This window comes from Mirounga angustirostris, unplaced genomic scaffold (assembly GCF_029215605.1).
Source record: "Mirounga angustirostris isolate CCGP_5_RB_7025 unplaced genomic scaffold, mMirAng1.0.hap1 SCAF_1, whole genome shotgun sequence".
NCBI classification, from domain to species: Eukaryota; Metazoa; Chordata; class Mammalia; order Carnivora; family Phocidae; genus Mirounga; species Mirounga angustirostris.
Genome location: NW_026991709.1, coordinates 125,289,576 through 125,316,178, shown reverse-complemented (window position 1 = coordinate 125,316,178; position 26,603 = coordinate 125,289,576). Strand labels below are relative to the sequence as shown.

The following is a 26,603-nucleotide window of genomic DNA, read 5'->3' as shown; positions in this document are numbered from 1 at the left end:
ACTCCCTGAATCAACCCCTTCTCAAGGCTGGCGAGGGGGAAGGCCCAGGACGGCCCCTCCTACTTTATAGATGAGAAAGGCAAAGCCCAGTGAGGTGAGGGGAGTCAGAGAAGAGGACCCATTTGGGGCGAGATGGAACCGGCTTTTGCCTGCAGTCTGTCTGCTAGAATCCACATCACCCTTAGCATGACGTGCTAGCATCTTACTTCCCAGCTTCTTCTAGGCTGAGCTTCTCACTCTCTATTCTTTGTGGTCAGCTGCTCTCCATTGACCTACCTCTTCCATGGGTGCTTTTCTCTTTCTACAGACCAGACATACAGGAAGAAAACCTGTAAGAACTATCTGGGTAGATGTGACTGGCCTCTCTCTGGGCCCTCAGCAGATGACAGGTGGCCTTGTGAGTGACTGAGTGAAGGAATGAGAAAGTATTTCCAATGTTATGTTTTCTCTCTGACCTCCCTCCCCCCGCCGCCCCGCCCCGCCCCAGGCAGACTGGCATGAATCATAAGCAATTCTCTAAAACCCCCATCTGCCTGGAAGTACCTAATGGTGTTTCCCCGAGTTCAGAAGCCATTGGCCCTGTATGCCAGTAAGCTTAGCTATTCCCCACCCAGCCACAAACCTGTTGCCCATCCCCTGGCGAAGGCACTGAGAATAGTGTTCCAGGCAGATGTGCCGCCTCTGGAAGCTGGGGCCATTCTGGGATGATGCTCACACAAGCCTCGGAACTGAGACCCTCCTGAATGCCCTTTCCGTGACTTAGTAGGCTTACCATCTTAAGCATCATGCCGGTGGGGACCAAGATAGAGACCCTTTCTCTCCTGAGAGATGGGTTCCTAGGCTCCAGCCCACCCTTAGCAGCGTGTGGTCTCTGCTTGTCTGTTGAATGCTGCAAAGCAAGAGTGCCCCTCTTTCTAAGTGTGGGTGTGACGGGTTGCATTTCCCAAAGACAGCCCTGACGATATTTTCCTTGCAGCTAGCTATGGCTGTGTAAGTAAGTCATGGCCAGTGACATGTAAGTGGAATCAGCATGTGGAAATTTCTGGGAAGTTCCTTTCAAAGGGAGGTGGAGTGCCCTTCTTGTCCCCTTCTCCATCTTGCTGCTTGTAATACAGATGATGGCTAGAGGTCTAGCAGCCTTCTTGGATCATGAAGACTTGGGGCGGGGGGAAAGCTCTGACAAATAACCGGAAACCCAGATGCTATGAAAGAAAAGATGAGCACATTTAACTGGATTAAAATTTAAACTTTTTGTGGCAGAAGATAACACAAAGACGGCAGATAAAGAGAAGTGGAAACTATTTACAAAGCAGTACAAAGGGTACAAAGAACTTCTACAAATTGACAAGAAAAAGATAAATGGCCCAATGGAAATGCTGGCAGTTTATGGGAAAGCAATTCCAAAGAGCCAAAAAAAAAAAAAAAAAAAGAGGAATTGCTAGTAGTGAAATGGTTAGGTCAGCTTGAAAAACAATGAAAAGGATTGGTAATACCTATTGCTAGTGGGCCTGCAGAGAAAGAGATAGTTACATACATTGGTGATAGAAATGTGCATTTTTATAGCCCTTAAAAAATCAATCTGGGAACATCAATGAAAATTATTATAGGGCGCCTGGGTGGCTCAGTCGTTAAGCGTCTGCCTTCGGCTCAGGTCATGATCCCGGAGTCCTGGGATCGAGTCCCACATCGGGCTCCCTGCTCCGCGGGGGGCGTGCTTCTACCTCTCCCACTCCCCCTGCTTGTGTTCCCTCTCTCGCTGTGTCTCTCTCTCTCAAACAAATAAAATCTTTAAAAAAAAAAAAGAAAGAAAGAAAATTATTATATAAGGTTAATAATTTTATATATTGTAACTTGTATAAATTATGTGTGTATGAGTATATTTTGATCACCAATCCATTCTTTATCATCTGTCCTTAAATACCTATACAAGATAATGATAATTATTGCAGCATTGTCCAGAGTGTCCAAACTTGGAATCCAAGTGAATGTCCACTCATCAGCAAATGGCTGAGTAAGTTATAGTGCATTTCCATTTCTAGGACTATTAGACAGCATTAAAAATAATGAACCAGAGCTATATTAGTGGTAAATTTTCATTAGCTATTGATGAGTAAGAAAAGCAAGAGGAAGAAAAACATATACAGTATTCAGCTAAAACAATAATTTAAAAACCTATGTTTTGTTTTTTGGGTCCTCCAGGAATCAGTCACCAGAATGGGATCCAACTAGCAAGAGGTTTATCGGGGAAAACTCCCATTAGTAAACAATGGGGAGTTTGCTAGAGGAGGCTGGGAGAGTCAGGCCAAGAACCACAGTGCTGTTCTAAGAAAGTTTCTGCAACTTGGATAGGGAGTCCTTGAGCACAAGTCCCAGGTTCTTGGAGTCCTGTGTCCTGGGAACAGGCCTGGCTTCCTGTCCCTGCCCTGCTCAGTCACTGGCTAGGGAGGCCTGGCCTCAGTGCAAACGCTACAGACAGAGGTCCAAGAATTGCATTCTGCTATGTAGTCACACATATGGGTGTGCTTGTATATGTGTGTGTTTGTCTACATATGGATATAAGTGCGTATATGTATGTGTATATCTGTTTGTATACGTGTATATATATAGTCATAGAGACAAGTATATGGAAGGATATGCACTAGGTTGCTACCTGGGTAATGGGTTGGTGGGGGCTTTCTACACACACACACACACACACGAAAAGAAGAAAAATTTGCACTAAAACCCCCTTAAATTCCAGACTTACATTCAACTGCCTATACATCTGAAAAAGCATCTCAATGGTAACGCAGCTGCAGAATGAATTCCCGGGTCTCCCCCAGTCCTGCGCTGACCCGGCTCCGCTCTTCCCACAGGTCTCCCCGCTCTGATTCCCACTGTCCATGCCCTGTTGTCTTCCTGCCGGAGCCCTTTAGGCCCTTTTTTTCACACCAGGCGTTCTGGAATCTCACCACCACTTGTCTTGCCGTGGGTCTTTCCTCCTTTATTGTTCTAGCTACTCGACAGGCACTTAGCTGATGTCCTTTGGTCTGGGGCCATTTTCCTGTGATATTTTTATATATCATTTCCTCCTGCTCCTTCCCTCTGTGCTGGCTTTCCATGCGGAGGGCCTTCTGATTAACCTTCTGAGTTTTCACATCTTTTCTCCCCTGTCCTTTCTCTTTTTATTCTTCTCTCTGGATGATTTTTCTCAGCGCCCAATCTTTCCATTAAATCTTCTCTGTTTTTATTTTAGAATCACACGTTTCATTTCTAAGAGTTTTTTTCCCCCTCTGCCTTAAAAAAATATAATTCTGATCTAGTTTCATGGAAGCCATTTTCTCACCTCTCTGAAGATATTATTGACTTTTTTTGATGTTTTCTTTTACTCTATGCATTACCCGTTGTCTGCTTTTATTCTGTTTCTGTGTTGTGGTTTCTGTCTTTTGTGTTGGAGGTTTTCTCCAGGGATGGGTGACTCTGACATATCTGTTCATAATTCAGGAGGGGAGCTAAGAAAGTCTAACTGGAAACTCTGTGTGCTTAGGTAGAGCTGTGCTTCACTGGAGGGTGGTAGGAAGACCCAGGGCTTGGTCTGGGGGGTCTGTTTCTCTGAAGTCATCCAGTTTCTTCTGAGGATGGTATGGTCCCCTGGTCCACATGGGTAGGGCAGGCGTCACTGGGTGGCTGGCTGGCAGTGGTTGGGGTTGTGGGGGAAAGGGCTTGGTAGGTTTGCTCTTCACATGTCGACTCTCACTCAATCCCCGGTTTTCAGTGCTGAGTCGTCTGCCTCCCCACCCTGTTGTGAGTGTTGCTCCTATATCAAGCATCCCTTGGGTTTAACTTCTCGACAGTCCCCCCTGTATGATGGACATAAGATAGCCTGCTGCCCAGTCCGTGAGGGAGGTGGGGTGTAACTGCTCCTGCTTTCTACTCTAACACCGTCCACAGAGCCTGTGTCCTGATTCCTGAGTCTCTTGGGTGTGACGGGCAGGCTTCTCATGGGTAGCCCCACTGGACTGGCACTTGGCATTCAGCTTGCCCATCTGCCACTTACTTTTCTTCTTTTCTTATGCATGATCACCTTTCATCTCTTAGTTTCTCCTCCCTGCCTCATCTGGCTAAGTGTCCTTGCCGGGTTATGTATGTATTTTTGTGTCATCATATATAGGTGTTATAATTTATTAATTATATATTATGATATAATATATATTATAATTATATAATATATAATTTATATATATAATATACATGATATAATATATCTATTATTCTGCAATTTGCTTTCTTCACTCAACACTAGGTCGTGGCATTATTCTGTACCAGCATATTCAGGTCTATCCACCTCCTGGACTTATTTAACTATCCCCCTGTCACGTTGACATGAGGCTTGTCCTGAATTTTCACCCTTGAAAATAGGGTTGCTGGGAGAACTTCCTGTGCATCCTCCGTGGCATTGACGTTTCGTGCACCCTGCTTTCCACCCTGACCCTCAGTCCACGGGGACCCTGCCACTCCCAAATGGATCTGATGCGCTCTCATGGGGTCTCTCCAGGGAGGGGTGCGAGGAGGAGTCTGGAGGCTGGCTCCCGCCCTTCCGGAAGGAAAGGTATGCAGGAGGATGCCGGCCAGAGAACCTGGCTTCCCGGCCAATCGGCCCATCGGAGTGCCCGCCATTGAGTCACTATCATTATCTCTACTTTTGTAGGGAGGAGACCTTGCCACTGAGCCCGGGGCAGTGTGGTGAGTCAGAGAGGAGGCTCTGGTCCCACAGCCCCCACCCTCCAGTCTTGCTTCCCAGGCACCTAAGAGGGTGTTCAGGCTTTAAGAGGACCTGGTGGCCTGGGCTGAGGAGGTCTTCGGGGTATTGATTTATTTGTCAAATAAGTAAGATAGCCACAGACTCTTTAAATTCTTGGATTCAAATACAGTAAAATTGCCCCTCACGTTCCTGTTGCACAGCCAGGCAGCTCCTTTTATTAGAGGCAACTGGCACTAGTTTCTTGTGCATCAAGAGATATTTTAATGGAAAAAAAGAAAAAAGGTGAATAAAGGTCCATACTTCCTTATCTGGAACCCCTTGGGGCAGGTGTTTTTGGGAATTCAGAAGTCAAGGAGTATACAAACCCCAACAGAGTCTGTAATAAAACAAGCTAATATTTCTGCACCAAGTAGGTTAAATAAAGCCATAATCAGCCTTAAGTGACTTCAGTTCAGTTCAGGTTTTGCTACTGAATGTGTTCGTGCCAGATTTATTTTTTTTAAAAAACCACTTCTGTGTTTTTTAGAGATTTTCGTAGTTGAAAAGAGAATTGAAAATAGAGAATTTCCTAACTGTGGATAAGGCAATGTGGACTTGTGTTGATACTATTCCTTATTTAGAAACTTCTGGTAGTGTTCTCTACACACTGGATCAGTGCTAAAGAGCTTCTTTGCCATTATGTGGCATCCACATAGTATTGAATTATACATAATTATTTTAGCCTGTTTAGGGATATTTGGACTATTTCCAGTTTTCCCCAGTTGCATCAGTCCTGCAGTGAATAATGTGGTACACTCATTTAGCACATGTGCAAGTGTATCTGTAGGATACATTCCTAGCAGTGGCATTGCTGGGCCAATTAATAACAATGATAATTAACATTTGCATGGCATTTACTAAGAGCTGGGAACTGCGTTAAGTGCTTCACAATAATTAATGTATTTTAATCCTCAGAAGAATCTCCGGAGGTAGGTACTACTATCATCCCATGAGAAAAAGTGAGGCAGGGAGGAGTCAGGTGACCTGGACAGCTGGGATTGGGACCATGGTGCTTTGGCTCCAGTCTGTTCTCTGAACCATTACGTTTTCCTGCCTTTTGAAGGCCATGGGAATTTGTAACTGAGAGGGCTGTCGCTAAGTGGTCTTCCATCCAGCTTTACCAAATTCACATTCCCACCTGTGAGTGTGCTTGTTTCCCCACGAAACTTTTTGATATTTGCCAATCTGATAGGTGAAAAATGGTATCTCTGTGTAGTCTTAACTTGAATTTCTTTTACAGTGAGTCAGGTTTAGCATCTCTTCACCTAAGGGCCATTTGTATTTCCTGTTCCATAATAAGCCATCCATTCATACCTTTTGCTCATTTTTCTGTTTGGTTACATCTGTGACTTATGTTGAGCTTTTTCTATCTTAGGAAGATGAGTCTTGGTGATTCAAGTCATACAGATCTTCTCCCAGGTAGCAGTGAGTTTTGGGTAGAGTACTGTGAGGAGATAAATGAAGGGAAGGGCTTCAGTGTTGGGAAGTAGAGGGAGGGGAAAGACAGACAGGATCCTTGGAGAGAGGTGCCCTTTGTCCAGTGAGGCAGGAGGGAAGGAAGGTGATGGATGGAGAGAGTGAAGGGGACCCCTTATGGATATGGACATGGGGCTCACGCATACCAGGTGTGGCCCACTCAGACTGGAGGCTGGGAGAGGATGGGCTCCATGGCAGACAGGAAGATTTCTCTCCAAGCAAGGACTGCCCAGCTGCAAAGCCATGGTCAACTGGCAGCTTTCAGCTGTGGGTTCCTGCAGGGTCCACTTAGCTTTCAGACCAAATTTATGCTCTTCTTGGGGTGGCCTTGGCCAATAACTGAGCAAGGTGGTGGTACAAGAGCCCAGCAGTTTCCACATTTCCACCCATCACTGGACTCCTCTAGCAGTCCCTGGTGGACTGGCAGAGATGTCAGGTCTCACGGCAGTCTGCAGGCTCCAACCCCGTTTTTTCCCTCTTCTTTCACAGGGGTTACCTCCTCTGCCCCGTAAGTCAACCTGAACTCCTAACTTCCTCTCAGCACCAGCTTCCTGGAAAATGCAAGCAGCCCAGACTTCTAAAACCTTTTGGTAAAGATTGACATTAAGGAGCCATTTCTCTCTTTTAAATAGTCACTAAAATATATTTCATATTGTTTGAGTCTAGCTAAAGATTTGCTTGTTTGTTTTCTATATGGTGGTGACTATAAATGTCCTTGGCCTTGGACATAAGTAGAAATGTTGGCCTGAGAGTGAAGGCATCTGAGGGTGGTGCTGCCAATATCTGGGGGACTCCTGATCTCAGCTCAGAGGCTGGAGGAGCCAGTGGAGTGGACGGTTTGAGTCTGGGGGTGACTGGCCAGGAAGGCCGGGACCTCTGGAGGGGTCTCTTGGGTAAGGTATCTGGGAGCACCTCCAGTGCTGGCGCCAGGCCTGAGAACACACCTGAAGGCACGGGGCCCAGAAAGATCTTCCCTGGCAGCCACAGGGGGACTTGACTGTGCCAACATTTGCCCACAGCCTCTCTCTGGCCCAGTCACCTGCTGTCATGCCCTGACCGATGTCTACCCTTACGTGTCACCAGAGGGACCCCATCATACCACCTCCTGGTCTTACGCTTTGGATGGTGAATCCTGGAGTCCACCCCCCGCCTGTGATTCAAGGTCCATCCTACACTGTCTCTGATCCTCCTTTTCAGCCTCTTTTTATCTACTCCCAACCTTTATCCCCTTCCTTCCACACTCACAGGATCACTGGCCATTCTGAGAACCCAGTAAGCACTGTGCCCTCCGCTAGTGTCTCTGCCTGGACCACCCTTCCTATTTCTCTCTACTCAAGGCCTAGATGGTATATGAGCTCCTCAGATGTGATGTATTGGGCAGGGAGGGCGGGAGGTAGAGAGGAAATTAAAAGTGTGGGCTCAGTTCTTCAAGTTTCCTTAAGGAACTGCAATAAATATGTCAAGGGCTCTTCATCAGAAAGCACCCCGTCCCTGCCCAGCACCCTGTGGAAATGCCATGGCCTTGAAGAAGTTCGATGCAGAGACTGGGCCGTGTGAGGGCGGGTCTATATCGTTACATGTACATTCCTGGAAGACAGCCTAACAGGCATTTTTTTGGCCTTTCTTCCTGCAGCCATTCCCATCCCCTGCTGCCCACCATACTCATCTCTGTGACCACAGTCATTGATCAACATTAAAACCGCTAATTTGTATCAGACATTCTTTCAACTCTTTCACCAAGATTGCCTGAAATGTTGAAATACAATAAAATGTAAATGAGCCCCAAAATACTTATGAAGCAACTCCTACAGGCAGTGAGTGGTAGTAGGTGATAGGTCGGTGGGTTACAAGGAAACATAACCTGCCACAGAGTACCTGCCCCCCAAGGGCACCGGTTACCGCATTCATACACAAGGCAACTGGTCAACCGATGGCTATGCATGGGACGCAACAGAGGTCCTAGGGGACAGGGGACCTCAGGACCTCAGAGGACGTGCTCACTGCAGCTGCCGCAGCCAGGAAGGGCTTGCCTCAGGACGGGGCGGGGGGAGGGGTGGGGATTGGGGTGGGTTTTGAAGAATGGCAGCAATTTGAGAGACTAGAGAGCAAGGAGGGCCTCTAGGGAGAAGGCGGCTCCATGAATCACTGAGGAGGAGCCCTGTTTATTTTGTTTGATGAGCCTGGGACGCATGAGCTATCTCTTTAAAGCACAGTTCTCGACCGTGGCTGAATATTTTAGTTACCCGGAAGCTCTAAAAAAAACACTGATCCCTGACTCCTACCTCCAAAAGGTTTGATTGACTTGGTCTGGAACACAGCCTCGGCACTGGGGGTTTCAGAAGGTCAGCTGGCGACGTGTGATGAGCGGCCAGGGCTGACAGTCTCTGCCCCACTGGACGGGCGGGCAGCGTGAGGCTCTCCGCCCGGCAGCCCTCGGGCACACACACCTGTTGGGCCCTGACACTTCTGAGGCATGCCTTTCATTCTCTCCTCCTGGACAGTGGCCACCCCAGGGACGGGCCCCCGGCCCTCTCTTCAATCCCACCCACACACCTGGCATCAGCCTCCCAGGAGGATTTCCCCGCCAGTCTCCCATCAAGCAGTCACAGGGTGCTCAACCAGGCCACACGCTGCTTGGCCTTCCCTCTGCCATCAACGCCGCCCTTCCGGTGCTTTCCCAACGCTCCGAAGGAAGCAGTGAAAGTCGTGGCTGTTCAAAGGGCCCATAAAGCAGGACAGCGCCATTCGCAGGGGGCCTGGGGCCGAGCTTCCTGAGGACACATCTACACCTCCCAGCTGAGCAGGGACCTGGTGCCGGAAGGGGAATTTCTCTCCCTGCGTTTCCGGGCAGTGAGCGGCGCCTGAATCAAGTCCGGCTAGCCTGTGAGGCTATCTCCGTTGAGTGGTCTCAGACATGCTGTTCCTCATCTCAGAGAATTCTATAGGTGTGGCTGTTGGCCTCCGGCCAGCGTGCCCCGTGAAGAACGCGCACCAGCCACAGGTTGACCAAGGAGGCTACTACCCCCACTTCCTTTCAGCAGCTTGGCAGGGTATCCAAACGGCTGCAGGAAAGGGTAGATCAGGGTGACATGATTTCCTGACGAGAAAGATCGTGGCACTTTGGGGCTTACAATCAAGGCAACAGATGAAATGCCCTGACTCTGGGGCCTTTTTATTTATTTATTAAAAAAAAAACTTTATTGATTTTGTTTTAAAAGGATACGTGTTCTTTTATTAAAAGGAAAAAAAAAAAAACATCAACATACTCGGAAAAAAAATAGAAATCCCGATGGCTCAAGAAAGCAACTGTCACTAACACTTTGTAAGCATCTCCAAAGGCTAATTCTGCAGGCACTGGGTGTGCTGCCCTGGGCAGGGGTATGGAGAACATGACCTCTGGAAGCACTCTCTGTCCTGGGCTTGCATAAGTAATGCAATGACTCTCCTCCAAATAGCCCCCCTAGAGGCTTCCCACCACCCTGCCTTCTTGGAAAGAATGTCCAGCGTGTCTCGCACCAGAAGCAGTCCAAGGAGAGAAGATGCCGAGGTGGTGGCTCATCTTCCTGGGTCGGGAGAGGCCTCTGAGGAGTCCTCTCTGTTGCCTCACAGCCCTCCAACTATGCGAAGAATTCGAACCATTTCCCCTGGGAATGGCAACCAAGAAGCAATTCTGAGCCCAACCTCCCCAAATATCTGCTTTGCAAACAGATAAAACAGAGAAGCATCCTGAAAATGTGATCTTCAGCCATTCACCTTAGGCGGTTGTGCATGCCTGCTCGCAGGAGTGTTTCTGCTTCTGGAGTCTCTCTTAGAACGGCTGGGAAGCCAACTTTGGCATGTGGCTCTGTTCCCTGAGGGGCAGAGAGCTGAGAACTCTCTAGAAGGGACCTCTCAAGGGAACGGGGACCAAGCAATGCCCCAGGCCCTTAGCAGGGGTCTGGCTCTTATCTCAGTGCTAGGATCATTGCTGACCATTCTGGGGTCGTGGGGGTGCCTTTTGGCTCCTGAGATGTCTGGGCACGGGGCTGCCTTCACCAGTAGCAAGAGCTCACCCCAGCCAGCCTTTGCCCTCCCCCACAAGTCCACACTTCCTCTGGTTTTGTCACCTGAGTGGATGGGGGGGCAGTGGCAGGGGCAAGGCCATGTCAGGCTTGGCAGAGTGTCAGGTGTGGGCAGAGGACACAACTTTCTGAGTAGATCTCACCTTCCGAGAGACACTAGAATGCTTGGCTGCACCACTGCAGGTATGATCAGGCTCCAGTGACCTACATAACCTTCCAGACATAGGGCAGGTGGGAGCCCTGACTCATGCCAGGGGAGCCTGACTTGGGAAAGGTGGGGGAGGGGAGGATTTATAATCCTGAGACACTGAAACCACCTAAATGTTCAGTGATGGCTCAGTGAATCATGATATGTGCACAGGGCGGAATATTATGTAAAAGTGATTATTGTAAAGACTATTTAGCAATATTACAAATGTTTATGAACAAAAGAAGATATGCACATTTTTTTTTTACCCATGAACAAGAAAAGACTGAATGGGGATTTTGGGAAAAATAACAGTTGCTATGCTACAGTGGTGTAATTCTGGACCTTATGCTTTTAAAAGAAAGTGGTGGCTTTAAAGTCAGACAGATCTGGACTAGTAGCTTAGTTGTATTTCCTACTAGAAATGAGCTTGGAGAGTAGCTTAATGTCTCCGAGCTTTGTTTCTCATCTGTAAAGTGGGTACAATGATTCCTGACTTACAAGATTCTTGGAAGGATAAATCAGATGATGCCTTTCTTCTTGCCTTCCTATCTTCCTCCTCTCTCTCCCTCCCCCTGCATATTTTTCACTAATACAGCACAAAGCAGTTGCCCACAAAGGATTCCACAACTGAGTCATCCTTGGGTCTGCTTAAATCTCTCTCACTCACAGGGAAGCCCGTTTGCCTGTTTGTGCTCCAAGCTGAGCTGGAGCCCGTATGAGTGGATGACGGACCATAGTCCATGGGCTGTCAGGGGCAGGGAAGCTTGTCTGGTCTTCGTTTTCAGAGCAGCAACAGGGTGTGCACTCTCCAGCCCCCAAGCAATGTCGCAAAGCCTCTAAAGGTTGAAGCAGGGCTTTGGGAAGCTGACCTGGCTGAGAGCACATGGAGCAGACCCTTCTCCCATTCCTTCTGCCATGGCCTAGCCTCAGGTCCTCTTCCCTCTAGCAGGATCAGCAGCAGGATTGATGGCTCCCAAAGCCTGAGGCAGGTGCCCCTGGTGGGCAAAGAGGTGATTTCCAGTGGCAAGTGGACATACATTTTTCATTTTAAGAGAGTAGGATTTACATATATGTTAGGAAAAAAATGAAGCAGTCGTTATAATGGTACAACAGAAGAGACATAATAAAGAGTTAAAGAATGAGCTAACATAAAGGGAAATATTACATAAATAATAGTTGGGATTGGGAATGACTGAAGCTTGGGGGTCGCTGCCCTACTCTCTTGCATCCGTCTTCCAGCTCTGACCCAGCCTCTGTCTTTTCCAGTGTCTGCCCCCTGACCCCGCCTACTACAGCCAGAGTTTCCTAAAAGGAAACCCTGCACTATAGGGCAGCGCCTCTAGGGAAAAGTCTAGACTTCTCCTTGGCGAGGTCTCCAAGGCCTTCTAGGATGGGACTCTGCTGGTCTTGAGAGCTTCCCTGTCACCCTCGTCCTCTTCCCCTTTTAGATTCCCACACCCTGGACTTCCAAGGAGTCTTGGGATGTACTGTCTCCTCTACTTGTGATGTCCTTTTCCCTTCGTCTGTCTAAAGGACTCCTATTCAACCTTCAAAACCTTGGCAAGGGTCTCTTTCCTCTGTGAAATCGATCTCCTTGCAAAGGGTTACTCCTGCCTTTCCTTCAGTCTCGAACACCATTTTATCCCGTGTAGCCCAAAGCTTCTGTTTTCTCGACTATCTCTTCGATGAGGTGGTCTCTGAAGGCCTGGAACCTTCTACAGTAGTGGGATGACAGGTGCTCAATGCTTATGAAACTACAGGAGTTAGAGCTACTGCTTGTGATCTGTTCTTTGCACATTATCTCACTTAATCCTCACAGTCCGCCTGAGAGAAAGAAACCAGTGACACACCCATCTTAGACATGAGGAAGCTAGGGGCCAGAGACATAACTCATTTGCTGCAGAGCTGATAAGTGGAGGAGTTGGGATTCAAACACGGGCTGCCTGACTTGAGTGCTGGGCCCTTAGCAAATCACTACCCACTCTCCTGTAGGTCAGAGCTGCTGCCTCAGTGGGGCAAAGTGGGTGCTTGGGTTAGGGGATGCCTTCTGGCCACCACGTATGGCAGCAACCTCAGACAGAGGCAAAGTGCAGGCTCCTGGGGCTGCTCTTTCAAGGTCATGAGGGTAGAGGTGGGAAAGCAAGAGGAAGGAGAAAATAGAGTTGAGTCAGAGCCTTGTGGAATTTCTGGCCTTTTTTGAATTCTGGGAAGAGAAAAAAAAATGGCCGTACTTATTCCAACTATGTCAAGATAATAAGGGGCCCTTTACTGTTTACATGCAAAAATCTCTGGCAGCCGACACCTGCAAGCAAGAGGCCAGGAATCTGTGAGACCCAGATGCCCTGAGCGGAGGCCCCAGGCTCCAGAGGGAGGCAGCTGGCCAAGATGGGGAGAAACAAGAAGGGAAGGGGCTGACAGGACTGTCCTCATAGCCCCAGCATTTCCTGCAGGAAGAATCTGCCTGTCCCTGGAATGTGGGTGGACCCTTTGTGTAAGGAAAGGGAAGTGAATGCTGCCTCTCTCCAAGCCTCCGCTCCCCAGGCCGAGCACCCTCTTCCTTTCGGAGCGTGGGGCTGTCTAGTAAAGTTTCATTTCCCAGCACCCCTCTCATCCACGGAGAGGCCGTGCCTGCTCTAAGCTCTGCAGAAACAGAGCTGGGTTATGAAAGGCAATCTGCATTCCGAATCCCTGCGACCCTCTAACGATAGCACTCTCCCCCCCACCCCCGAGCTCTCTTCCTCACTTAGGGCAGATCAAGTGGAAGCCAATGAAGGGAAGAGCCCCAGAGAAGAGGTAGTGGCACGGCAGGTTTTGGGGGACGGTGGGGGTGGGGAAAGCAGACAGCAATGGCCTTTGGCCTCTCATTCTCTGGAAAGCTCTTTATTTACACAATTCCAAACACCTGAGTTGAAAATGGAAAAGGACAATTAATTAGCTCTCTTCATGCACTTAAGACACCCATGAATTCAGTCAAAAAACATTTATTCATTCATTTAATGTGCGCCCTGGGGCTGGTTATGATGCCAGGTGCTGAGTATTTGGAAGTATCTGGGAATGTCGGTCTACATTGATGTTTCTCGCTTGGGGGTGGGTTTTTGTGAGACTCACAGACTCATGCTGGGCCCCACCCAACGTGGGAATCAGGATTTGCGGGGGAAAGGTCTGGGTATGAGGACTTTGAAAAATTCCCTGAGGGATATAGGACATGAATCTCTGATCCAAATACAATGACCAGATTGGAAACATATTTGTCCTGAAGTATTCACAGTCCTTTCTCATTGGGAAGGTATGGGCATAATCTCTGTCTTGGATTCTCTCATTCATTCATTCATTCATTTCACTGGTATTTTGTATTTATTGAGCTCTTAGCAGTTGCAGACTGACCCTGCCCTCCTGGGGCTCTGCCAGGTGTGAAGTCCCATCACGTCACTACCCTCTTCTGCAGTGCTCTGCCTTTCATCCTCATATAAACCAGAGTCGTGACAGTGAACCAGGCCCTACATGATCCCTTCCCTGTTCTGCCACCCTCCCCTCTGCTCCCCCTGCTCTAGCCAACTGGCCTCCGGCCTCTTCTTGCCACAGGCCTTCCACTGCCATGCTCCCCCAGAGGTCCCCTCTGCTACCTCTACTGAAAGCTGGAGATGCCCCCAGCCCAGTGTTGCTTAGCCTGCTCTTCTGAACGTTTTCCCTAGCACTTGCACCTTCTGACCTTTTCTGTCCTTTCCTTTGATATGAATATCATTTACTGTTGTCTGTCTGTCCCTCTCCTCCCCCGGAATGTAAGCACCCAGAGAGCAGCATCTTGCTTTGTGGCTAATGTAGCCCAAGCTACATCTAGAATAGTGCCTGGCTTGTTGTGAGTGCTCAGTAAATATTTATTGAGTGAATTAAGCAAATAATAACACAGAGAAGGGTAAAATTACTAATGTGGTAAGTGCTGGCTAGAAAGAAGGAGCAACATTATCTCTTGGGCTCCTCCCAGTTCGTCAACCCTATAATTTTACTTTTGTTTTTCTTTGAAACGCCACTCAGTGTTGACAATTATCCTATGTGGTCAAGACCGTTCCTTTCTAATTTTGTTGTCATTTTGTTTTTCCCATGGCCTGGGCCTCAGCAGAGGAGAGTATGTGGAAGACCCAGAAATCTCTTCCACTGCCCTAGGGCTCTCTGTCACACCTGTGAGGGAGGGCAGCTGCGGACCTGTTGGTGGCTGGTCATGGATTCAGCCAGGATGAGTCACTGAGCTTGTTCAGAAGGCTGAGATAATGGGATTTTAGAACAATTGTAAAAATACCTAGCATGCCAGCAGAGAATCAGTCAGCAGATTTCAAGAGATTCTAAGGCTTCTGTCCCTTCATGGAAGCCGAGGGAGAGAGAATCCCAAGGAAAGAGTGCTCCAGGGTGTCTGGTATTGGGGGTGGGTGTGAGCCTGGCTTGTGTAAAAGGATCCTGTCCCCAGGACCCCAGTTGAGATCGGAATAGCCACCTCTCTGAAAGAGAAGGACACTACATCAAAGGACTAACCCATGAAAGAAAGGATGTGTCCGTCAGAGCCTGGAGGCAGCCAGCCCTGTCCCAGCCCTGCCCTGAGGGCAGAGGGGACAGCAGTCTTAACCCAGCCATCTGGACCCTTAACCATCCCAAGGATGGGGTGGGGGCAGCAGGTCACTGCAGTCTGATGCCCCTAGTCAGACTCCTTTCTTCTGTCTCTACCTTCTCCCCACAGATGGCTTTTGGCTTCTGCCAATTGCAAGTGAAACAAGTGTCCAAAATCCTGGGCAGGCTGACTACGAGGGCCAGTCCTTGGCCTGGTTGATGTGCCCCTTTCCCAGAGAGCCAGAGACAGGCTCCAGGAAAGCTGACATGGAGAGCAGACTGGACCGAGGAGAGAGGCCCATCCTGTGTTCACTGGAGCAGGGGGCCACCGCCAGTGTTTTCTTGATGCCTAGACACTGCTCGGTATGCCAGAGTCACTACCGTTCTTTAAATGTGTTGAGGGCGGTGCCTAGTGAGCAGGGAGATGGTGGCTGCAGATGGCTCCCCTGAGGGGTCTGCTCCGAAGGGAAGAACCCTGGAAGCAGCCCGTGCAAGGTTCTCTGTTCGGGCAATGTGAGCCATCTGCGGGGACTGAGGGGAGACACCAAGCCAAGGAGATGGCAGGGAGGGAGGAGGAGGTAAGAAGTGGCATGGGCTGGATCAGAGCTGGTACACTCCAGCAGGGGTGAGTTGGGAGGTCGCAGGCAGTGACTGAGTCATGTGGTGGGGAGGTGGGGGCAGGTCCGGGGAGCTCACGGGGAGGAAGGAATGATTGGGAATGATTCTAGGCTGGAATTATTTGTGGATTGATCAAGTCACTCAAGTTGTCTCAAGCAACTTCTGTGGTTCTGATACCCCTAGATTCAAGTCCAAATCCCTTTTGGATAGCTTTCAAAGATTCCACTACCAGCACCAGCTCCCTTTCCCTGCCCCTCCCAGATTTGGTCCCAATGGCCTTGGTGCTTCCTGTAATGTGGCCTCTTCCCTTGTGCCTTTGCGCTTCTCCCACTCATGGGATGAAGCATGACTATGGAGAAAATGTCACCACTTCCCGGAAGCATTCCCCAAACATGCTGGTGCCTTTGGTGACCTGGAATGGCTCTTTTGCCTGGGGTTTCCCTTCCTGACCCATGGACAGGTGATCCAAGGCCACAGGCAATTTGCACAGAGTGGAGAGGGCTTTTGTGAAGGCTGGGGTCAGGGGAGCCTGGCCTCTCCATCTACCCAAGCTCATGTAAAACACCCCAGTGAACCAACCCTCCCAAATGCAAGAACAGCACTGTGGTGAGCGTGCACAAGGTATAAGCAGGGAGGCTTCCAAAGTTCAGTCTCTGACTCTACCATCCAGACCAGCAGGCCCCTGGGTGGGTTCCTTGGAGACAACAGCTCCAGCAAGGTCAGAAGGATTCCATGGCTGTGGCCAAACGCATTTGGGAATCTCTCCATGCTGTATATCTCCTATCACTGGTTAGTACATCAAAGACCCTGAGAAGTCATGCGGGAAAGTCTTTGTTTGAGTTTAACCCAGCCTTCCAAGTTTACATGACCAGGGAACCTGTTGTGTATGTGTGTGACACCTATTAACATCGCCCAGAGCTCTGGCATTGGACAGGCTTGGACCGTCTCTGTGCTTGATGTGCCACGTAATGTCAGGCAGGTTCCTTGGATGTTCTGAACTTCAGGGTCCCTATTTGCAAAATTAGTCCCTTATGTGGTCCAGCAAAGTAAATGCAGGTTTGGCTGGGGGTCCCAGGAAGATGTAACAAGATGCTCCTGTGGTTCTAGCCTTGGAGTTATGGTCCAGGGCTCATGGGACAGAAGCAGGAGTGAGTACTCTGAAGGGCATGATCCTGGGGAGCATGACCAGGAGCCCTAGCAGAAACCATCCCCCCCAAACTACCCAATGGCCATCTGACCAAAGAGCCTCCTTCCAGGCAGCAGGAATTTCCTGAGGTTCGTGCCATCTTGGCCTTACTCTCTCTAGCACAAGGAACGTCTGCCTGGTCCTTCCCCACACCTTGCTCTCCCTGCCTTCACCCTGGACATCTGCCTTCCATTCTCACTCCCTATTATTAACTGGCCAGTTCAACCTGTAGGCCTGAACTGAGACGCTCTTCCTCTGTGAGGTTTTCTGGCTCCTCCCAGGTCAGGGGTCTCTGCTGAGTTCCTATAGAACCTCCTCTTCCTACTTCAGAAATACCTGTTCCACATACTATGAGTGTTTTATCACCTGCTTCCAGCCAGCTTGAGTTCCTGCAAGGCAGGGCTGCCACACCATCCGCCGCTGGCTCAGTATCAGAGGAGGTACCGAAAATGATGCTTGGCCATGTGATTCCCTATTCCCTCTCACACCTGCTGGGCTCTTTCCTGGTGTCCCTCTCCCTTCCTCCCTTCTTCCTGCCGGGAGCTGTAGACTGTGTCATCCTTCTGCTGTTGAAAGTGATGAATCACCTGTCCCCACGTCAGCCCCACTGGGTGAAAATCCCCTTCCCAGGAGCATGGAGGAAGTGCCTCAGACGATGGCTCGGCCTTGTCATAAGGAGCAAGTGGGGTGGGGGCAACGGGGAGGGGCTGGGGATCCCTCCAACACTACCCTGAGCATCTTCTTGGTTTCTGTCAGCTGGGGCTGTGCAAAGGGGGTGGTGGTATGGTCCTCAGCTGAGGTGGGTCCTGGGAGTCTGGCATCCCTGGCACATGCTGAGCAGTGGGAGAGATGGGGGAGAACGGTGCTCAGAAGCACAACGCAGCCCACACTGCCTGACAGGTGATGGGATCAGGGAGCCCTGGGTAGCTGGTGGGTATTCAAGGCCCTGCTGGCCCCTCCTTAAGCCTGAGGTGGGAGGCAGGCAGCAGCACTGATGCAGGTACATGAGGGCAGGGCCCGAAATGGGGCCCCAGGACCTTCTAGCTCAGCCAGACCAGCCCAACGGGAAGCCAGGGTGGGAGGGCCAGGCAGCATGGGGTAGGCCTGCAGGCCAGTCCCAGTGCCTCCAGAAGCCAATGAGCTGTTAAAGGGGACTCCATACTGGGTGAGGCCTGAGGCCTGATAGTCATGCTTCATCCCATGCCCAGGGTCTGGGTGAGCCTGGGTCTGATCCCTCCCATGGTCACTGCCCAGCAGGGACTCTGCTGGGGTGGGTGCCCCCAGGGGTGGAGCTGTCCATGGGCAACTTGCCTGCCCGGGCTGTGGCTACCTCCCCTAGCCCTCCCCTAGGTCACTATTGGGAACTTGAGGCCAGAGTGCCTAAGAAATACCGTGGTGCCTAGTGCTGTTGGCCTGGGGGTGGGGATGGTGGGGGCTGATAGAGTGAGTCTCCAGCTCCTCCTAAAATGCAAAACTGCCCTCGCCACTGCCTGCTTCCAGTCCTTCCCTGGTGCCCTCTGGACAAGCAGGACAGCATTGGTCTCTGGCCTCAGCCTGGGGAGGCTCTGTGGGATGTGGTCCCAATCCCCCTTCTCCGGCCTCCCTCTTACTCTTCCCCTCTGGCAAATCACTTTCTGTTTCTCTCTGCTCCAGTGCTTGGGACTCAGAGGCCACCCAGCACCCAGTAAGTCCTGCTCATCCTTCACTTGCTGCTTTGGGAGCAGAGGGGCTTGTGATCCCATTCAGTTCCTTCCTGCAGTCCCGCAGCTCCCTCCTCCCTGCCCCCCACCAGCTCAGTGCACTGCTGAATGGGCTCAGATGTCACACTTAACCGGGCCACTGAGGATCCCATGGTAACAGGCCAGCACCCCTCCCAAGTAACTCCCTCCTCAGCCTGTAGGCTCCCGCAGTGTGCTCACCTGTCTGAACACAAAGGCCACCTGGCTCTACCAGGAGCCAGCTTCCCCAGCTTCCCTAAGTATGGGTTCCAGCCACCCCTGCTCCTGGGGTTCACTGAGCCTGGATGTGGGGCCTTGATCATCATGGGTGTTAGGGAGATGTCCTGGCCAGGACCGACATCTGTCATGTGGTCCCATTAGGGCTCTTCTATGGGGGCCCAGGCCCCTGGGTCCCTATTTTCTGCCCTGAGCCCCCTCACCTGTGGATCCCCTCTGCCCCTGCAGGGCTCCCTCCTGCAGGATCATCTCCCTGAATCTCTGTCCTCCCTGCTCTGGGTGTCTTCTGATGGGACACTGCTGGGGGGCAGCCTGGCCTTGCTCGTCCCTCTCCTCCCAGAGCTAGTCTCCATTAACCTCTCTGGGTCTGAATCCACTGCATGTCCTGTCTCTCCTGTCTGAGACTCTGCCCTCCAGTCTCTGGGGCTGTGCTGGCCCAGCACCTGCTGCTAGTTCTCCTAAGTCTCTTGTGAGAGCTTCTGAAGTGTCCATTATTCACTGAGAACTCCCACTCCCAGCCTCTGCTCCATGCCAAGGCTAGGCTAGAGCCAGGGCTGCAATGTGAACAGCAGGCCCTGTCTTCGGGGCTCTCACAGCCTGGTGGACAAACAACATACAGCATCAGACATACCTGTTACCACAGGAGCTTGATTGGGGTGCTGTGGGAGCTAGGTGGGCAAACAGGGTTCTGTGGGGCAGAGGGTCCAGAGGACGTATTTGAGCCCTCACAGACTCTGGTCATTTGACCTATGCCCTCCACCTACTCATACTGTCTCCTCCCAGTGATGTTCACTGATCCCTGATCATAACTTTGGGTCTATGTGTCCAGACGGTCCCATTGCCTTGAGCTGACCACCTGTTCTTGTGACCCCATCATGGGGTCCCCTTGGGCTGACCTCTTGGTTGCCCCCAGAGTAAAGGCCTTTTTGCTTGGTGTGCTGAGTTGCAAGGAAAGGCTCTGGTCCCCAGAAGAAAACCACTCTTCTGGTCCTATGCAGCTGAGGGTCCTCCAGAGAGGTCCTCCCCTCTGCGTTCTCTGCCTCCTTTCCATGTGAAGCAAAGGGCTCGCTTATCATTGTTGAAGTTGTGAGCAGATGTGTTTGTTGCCAGGGCAGTCTGCTCTAGGCTTTCGTGGAAGCAGAGGACACGGTACCTACAGCATATCCAGCCCACCTTGATGTGACTGCTGGCCAGTGCCTGCTGCTCTGTGGGGTCAGAATGTACAGAAGGACTGGCCCCCATTGTCCTGATAACAGGGCCCAGGCATGAGGGTGCTGGAGGAGGCTGAGCTTGTCTCTATGGCTGAACTCCATTGCCACTTTCTGGCCACCTCCAGATGTATGTGCCAAGCTGCAGGGTGGAGGCTCTAAGTGGAAACTGAATAACCACCCTAACACCTTGTGAGTGGTCCTGCCAGCCCTTGGCTTCACCTGGTACATCTCGCACCAGCTAAGGATGACCCTGGAGGCACCCCGCTCCTTAGCAACTACCCCCTCCAATCATGCTCTACAGCCTGGTCCACCAGGCCCTTCTAACCTGACCCTGCCTTTTTCTCCACCTGAGCTCCAGCCCCAGGGAACAACCTCTATTTCCCCGAGGGGCTGTGTTGATCCACATCCTGTGTCTTTATACACTCTATTAAGGCTTTATCTAAAATGTCCCCCATCTTCTCCTCACCCTCCTCCATCGTCAGGGAGACTCACCGACAGGCCTAAGGCCCAGGGTAGGCATCTCCCCCAAGCAAAGTAGAGCATTCTTGCTCTGTGGCAGCCCCCACAACACTGCCTGTTGTCTCCTGTATGCCGCCCCCTCCATCAGACTATGATCTCCCAGAGGAGAGGATCCAGGTCTTTTCTGTTGTATCTCCAGGGTTTGACAAAGGGAATTGCTCAATAAACATTGAACAAATCAACTTAGTCAAGATTCTTTTGGTTACACATTTAGACAAAAAGAAATCTTTTGGGGAGAAGTCTTATAACTGCAGGAAGAGGAGGGTGTAGGTGGGTCTCAGAGGGAGCTGGAACCAACAATGGACACGGCTCCAGGATTCACTTGCATTTCCTGTCCCTCTTTTACTTCTTCCTTGTGGTGAAGGACATGTCCACCAATGACTCCAGAACTTTCTGGCTCCAAACTTTTGGGGGAACTCGGCCACCTCCACATTCTCACATTAAAAAGCCCCCAGGGAAGAACGCCGATTGGCCCAGCTTGAGCCAGTCACCCATCCTTGAACCAGGCACTAGGAGGAGGGCATCTAGGAAGATGGCAGTTCCCACTCAGAGCACATGGTTGGAGAAAAGTCAAGAGCAGATCCTAGGAGGAGGGTGCCGCTCTGGGCAGACAAAACAAAGTTAAACATTGCATGACTAACTGACTGACTGAATGAATGGACCAAGAGCAGCATATGTCCTTGTAGACAATGGTACAGCTTCTGAGGTGTTTGCAAATCATTCCCATTAACTCTTACCAAACCTTTATCGCCCTACGTTTCACAGATGAGGAAAGCAGCTCAAAGTCACTCTGTAAATAAAAGCAGCCAGAATTCCACCTCCCTATGGCATATGATATGTGTGTCCATGGAAGCTCTCCTCCCACTTAGATATGGGCAGCTAGACCTCTCGTGGGCAGTCTGGAGAAAAGGACGAGTGTGGGCCTGTGAGGGAGGGAAGAGGGGACTCTGCCAAGGCTCAGTTCCAAGCTCATTTCTGTACCAACCCATTTCTGTATCCAACTTGTTGGATAGTCGTCTCTTGCCTCTGTCAGCTTTGCCCATGAGGACATAGCTGCTTCTTTGGGGATTTGAGATCATGCCATCCTTGATGTATGTTTAGACCATGATTCCTGGTGATGGTTATCTGAGCTTGTGGTGAGCCACAAGGGCCCAGGGCATGGGGGTCATTGTTCAGAAGCAGATGAAGGTGAGAGGGCCCTTGACCTGGGATTTGGTGGGCCAGGGGGCTGCTCAGTTATCACTTCCTACTCCCTCCCAGCACATGCACCAGGGGAAGCACTGCCTTTGTTCTAACACAGGGACTTTCTCCAGTGCATTGTCGGCAGAGTTTCACTTGTTTCTTAAGGGCAAGGCCTGCACCTATTCATCTTTTCCTCCCAGAACTTGGGGCCTGCGGTAGGCTCTTTGCAAAGTAGGTTCAGTAACTCCTCCCATCCCTATGTGTATACCCCTTATAGTGTGACTATGCTGTTTCTTCCATGAAGGGCTGGAGTCTACTGCCCCACCCCTGAATCTGGGCTTGCCTGTGACCTGCTTTGACTGCTAGGATGCAGCAGCCTAGATCTCAAGAGGCCCTGCAGCCTTTGCTCTTGTCCTCTCAGAATCTGCCAAGCTGCGTGGGAACATGCTTGGGCTAGCCCGCCGGAGCACTAGAGATCACATGAAGAGGTACGTGTCATCCCTCTTGGGGTCCACTAGCCTAACTACTGCCAGCACCAAGAGCCAGCCATGAATAAGGTCTTCTTGGACCTCCCAGCTCCAGCAGAGCCACTAGAAGACTGTAGCCACATTAATGACTCGGGTGAGACTAGCAGAAGAATCTCCCAGCTGAGCCCAGCCCAAACGGCTGACTCTCAGGACCGTGAGTGGGTAAAATGGTTGCTGTTTTAAGCAGCTGAATTTTGAGGTGGTGAGTTGCACAGTAACAGATAATGGGTACAGGGCAGTTCCTAGTTGCCGTGGGTTGAATTGTGTGTCCCAAAAAGATCAGTTCAAGTCTTAGCACCCAGCACCCGTGAATGTGACCTTATTTGGAAATAGGGTCTTTGCTGATATAATCAAGTTAAGATGAGGTCATTGAGTTAGAGTGAGTCCTAAATCCAGTGGCTGATGTCTTAATAAGAGAAGGAAGAGGGAGATCTGGATACAGAGACACAGAGGGGACACAGGGAAGAAGGCCATGTGACCACAGGGGCAGAGACTGGGGGAGGGGAGTGCTACAGCTATACACCAAGGAATGGCAAGGATTGCCAGGAGCCACAAGGAGCTAAGAAGAAGCAAAAGGATTGTCGCCTACTGCCTTTGGAGGCAGCTTGGCCCTGCTGATACCTTGATTTCAGACTTCTAGCCTCCAGAAGAGTGAGAATAAATTTCTGTAGTTGCAGGCCACCTGGTTTGTGGCAATTCGTTACAGCAGCCCTAGGAAATTAATACATTAGTTCAAAAGCTTTGCTCAGAGAATGCTGGCTGGAGGAATGGAGAAGCTGAGAAGCACAGGGGAGGTAGCCCACCTTGTTGGCACGTCTCCCAGCGCCTGCAGCTGTCACCACTGCCCAGGGCTCAGATATGCGCATCTTCTCTCCAGCTCTGGAGGTCTGGCTCCCCGGCTGTCAGGCATGATGCTCCTGGCTTTCTTTGAAATGCAGATGTGGTTGTATGTATGTGAGCACACACTTTGTTTCCTGCCCATAAAAGCAGTTTGTGAACCTGCAAATATGCTTAGAAAATATAATAAAGTAAAAAGAAGAAAGAAAAATTACCCATAACTTGATCTTCCAGAGACAACTACAGTCAACATTGGCATGTAAATCATCAGCCTCTTAATTTATATGAATACTGACATGCTATATGTGCTGTTTTGTGCCCTGTGACTCCCACTCAATAATTATGCCATGGACTCTTTCTGTGTCAGTAGCCACGAGTGTATTTATTCAGCACGTATTTGTTGAATATTCACTACGTGTCAGACATTTTAAGGAACCCCAGGATGCAATGATGAAAAGACAGTGTAGTCACAGTCTCTGTCCTTGTGAAGTTTAGAGCCTAGCAGGGGACACAGGCATCGAGCAAATAATTACACAAACACTTTTTTGATTTTCTATTTTGTGACCATTTTCATCTTACTGAGGAACTGCAAACATAATGCAGAGTTCTCATATATCCTTCACCCAGCTTCCCCAGACATTAACATCTTCCACAACTGTATTCCAATTCTGAAAACCAAGAAATTAACATTGGTGCAATACTACTCAGTATGGACTTCCTTTTCCACTTGCATATTTTCCCCTGCTCTGGGATCTAATCCAGGGTCTCATCTTACATTTAGTTGTCATGTTTCCCTAGTGTTCTCCAATTTGTGACGATTCTTCAGTCTTTCATGACCTTGAGACTTTTTAAGAGTACTGGTCAGTTACTTTGTAGAAGATGCCCTAATTTGATGATGATTAGATTGAGGTTATGCATTATTAGAAAGGATGCCCCAGAAGTGGCCTGCCCTTCTTAGTGCATGATATCAGGAGGTACATGATGTCAATATGTCTTACTACTGGAAATGTTATCTTGGTCACTTAGCCTTAGACGAAATCTGCCAGGTTTCTCCACTCTAAAGTTACTATTTTCCCTTTTGTCATTAATAAAAAATTTGTTTGGGGGAGAATACTTTGAGACTATGCAAATATCATGTTCCCTCTTAAAATTTTGCCAACTTTATTTTTTTCTTTTTCTTTTCTTTTATTTAAAATCAATTAATTAACATACAGTGTATTATTAGTTTCAGGGGTAGAATTTAGTGATTCCTCAGTTGCATATAACACCCAGTGCTCATTTCATCAAGTGCCCTCCTTAATGCCCTTCACCCAGTTATTACCTCTCCACTCACCGCTCCTCCAGCAACCCTCAGTTTGCTTCCTATAGGTAAGAGTCTTTTATGGTGGGCACCTGGGTGGCTCAGTCGGTCAAGCATCTGCCTTCGGCTCAGGTCATGATCCTAGAGTCCCAGGATCGAGTCCCACATCAGGCTCCCCGCTCAGCAGGGAGTCTGCTTCTCCCTCTGCTCCTCACCCCGTTTGTGCTCTCTCTCTCAAATAAATAAATAAAATCTTAAAAAAAAAAAAAAGGTTCTCTTATGGTTTGCCTCCCTCTCTGTTTTTCTCTTATTTTATTTTTCCTTCCCTTCCCCTGTGTTCATCTGTTTTGTTTCTTAAATTCCACATAGGAGTGAAATCATAATGTATTTGTCTCTCTCTGGCTGACTTATTTAGCTTAGCATAATCCCCCCTAGTTCCATCCACATCATTGCAAATGGCAAGATTTCATTCTTTTTGAAGGCTGAGTAATATTCCATTGCATATATATATATATATATATACATATATATATATATATATATATATACACACGCACACACACACACACCATGACTTCTTTATCCATTCATCTGTCGATGGACATCTTGGCTCTTTCCGTAGTTTGTCTATTGTGGACATTGCTGCTATAAACATTGGGGTGCAGGTGCCCCTTCCAATCACTACATTTGTATCTTTGGGGTAAATGCCCAGTAGTGCAATTGCTGGGTCGTAGGGTAGCTCTATTTTCAACTTTTTGAGGAACCTCCATACTGTTTTCCAGAGTGGCTGACCTAGTTTGCATTCCCACCAACAATGTAAGAGCGTTCCCCTTTCTCCGCATCCTTGCCAACATCTGTTGTTTCCTGAGTTGTTAATTTTAGCCATTCTGTCCACTAAGTTTAATATCCATGGGTGGCTCTTGTCTGCAGAGATCTGGTATTCTAATGGTCATTTTGTATTTCCTTATTTCTTCCAAATTTATGAAGGGGAATTCTTCGGTAAGGGAGAGCTGTCACAAATATTTCCGTGACAGCAGTGAAGAGTTGTACAAGGATGCAATGAGAACATAAAACAGAGTGCCCTAACCTACTCTGCAGTAGACAGGGAAGTCTTCCCTGAAGAAGTGACATTTAACATAACTCCTACAGGATAAAAATGAATTAGCCTGGCCGAGGGTTGGGGGTAAAGGGGAGAATATTTCAGGTAAGACAATAGTGTGACCAAGAGATCTACACCCAAATCAGAGAGACACTGTGCGAAACTGCACGGTTGGCTTTGGCCAGGTAGAAACCTTAGTCGCCTGTAGGGCTTCTTCATTAAAGGGAGCAGGCAGCTCCTTCTTAACTCTGGCCAGAGTTTTACCAAGTGGATGTGGGGGCCTAGAATTGCTGGAGTTTCTGGGTCAAGAGAAGCTGGACATCTGGATATTTTTTTCCATAAAATCTCTCAATCTTTTTTTTTTTTTAAAGATTTTATTTATCTATTTGACAGAGACAGCGAGAGAGGGAACACAAGCAGGGGGAGTGGGAGAGGGAGAAGCAGGCTTCCCGCGGAGCAGGGAGCCCGATGCGGGGCTCGATCCCAGGACCCTGGGATCACGACCTGAGCCGAAGGCAGACACTTAACGACTGAGCCACCCAGGCGCCCCCTCTCAGTCTTTGTAATGTTGGCAAATAATCCCATTCTCCTTTAAAGCCAAACAAAATCTGTGAGCTTTCAGGGTTTTGTTTTTTTTTTTTTTAAGACTTTATTATTTTAGAGCAGTTTTAGGTTCACGGCAAAATTGAGAAGAAATTGAAGAGATTTCCCAGATGCCTCCTGGCCCCACCACATGCATAACCTCCTCCTTGTCAACATCCCCCTCCACAAGGGTGCATTTGTTATAATTGATGAACGTTTATGAACACATCATAAACACACTAAGCTCATAGTTTACATCAGAGTTCAGTCTTGGTATATATTCTATGGGTTTTGACAAATGGTATTGACATGTAGCCACTACTATAGTTTCACTGCCCTAAACATCCTATGTATTCTGCCAACACATCCCTCCCCTCCTCCCTTCCCTCTCACCACCCGTCCTACCGCCATCAGATTTTACCCGTGCATGGCTGAATCATAATTTAGTTATCTCTCTCCTGTGGCTGAACCTTGAACTTATTTT

The 26,603-nt window shown here is 49.3% G+C and overlaps 1 long non-coding RNA gene across 3 annotated transcripts; it reads right to left on the bottom strand.

The window, feature by feature from the left end:
* Positions 1 to 985: 985 nt before the first annotated feature.
* On the bottom strand, positions 986 to 25,116 carry LOC135364016 (uncharacterized). Of its 3 annotated transcripts, XR_010410448.1 has the most exons (6): positions 24,460 to 25,116; positions 23,105 to 23,311; positions 22,923 to 23,012; positions 6,095 to 6,224; positions 2,747 to 3,839; positions 1,496 to 1,786 (listed from the first exon to the last, which is right to left on the bottom strand). It is a non-coding gene; the product is annotated as an uncharacterized LOC135364016 (long non-coding RNA). The 3 variants fall into 3 exon arrangements; XR_010410446.1 differs by lacking the exons at positions 1,496 to 1,786; positions 24,460 to 25,116 and adding an exon at positions 986 to 1,202 and having other exon boundaries at positions 23,105 to 23,402; XR_010410444.1 differs by lacking the exon at positions 24,460 to 25,116 and having other exon boundaries at positions 23,105 to 23,402.
* Between the last annotated feature and the right edge of the window lie 1,487 nt (positions 25,117 to 26,603).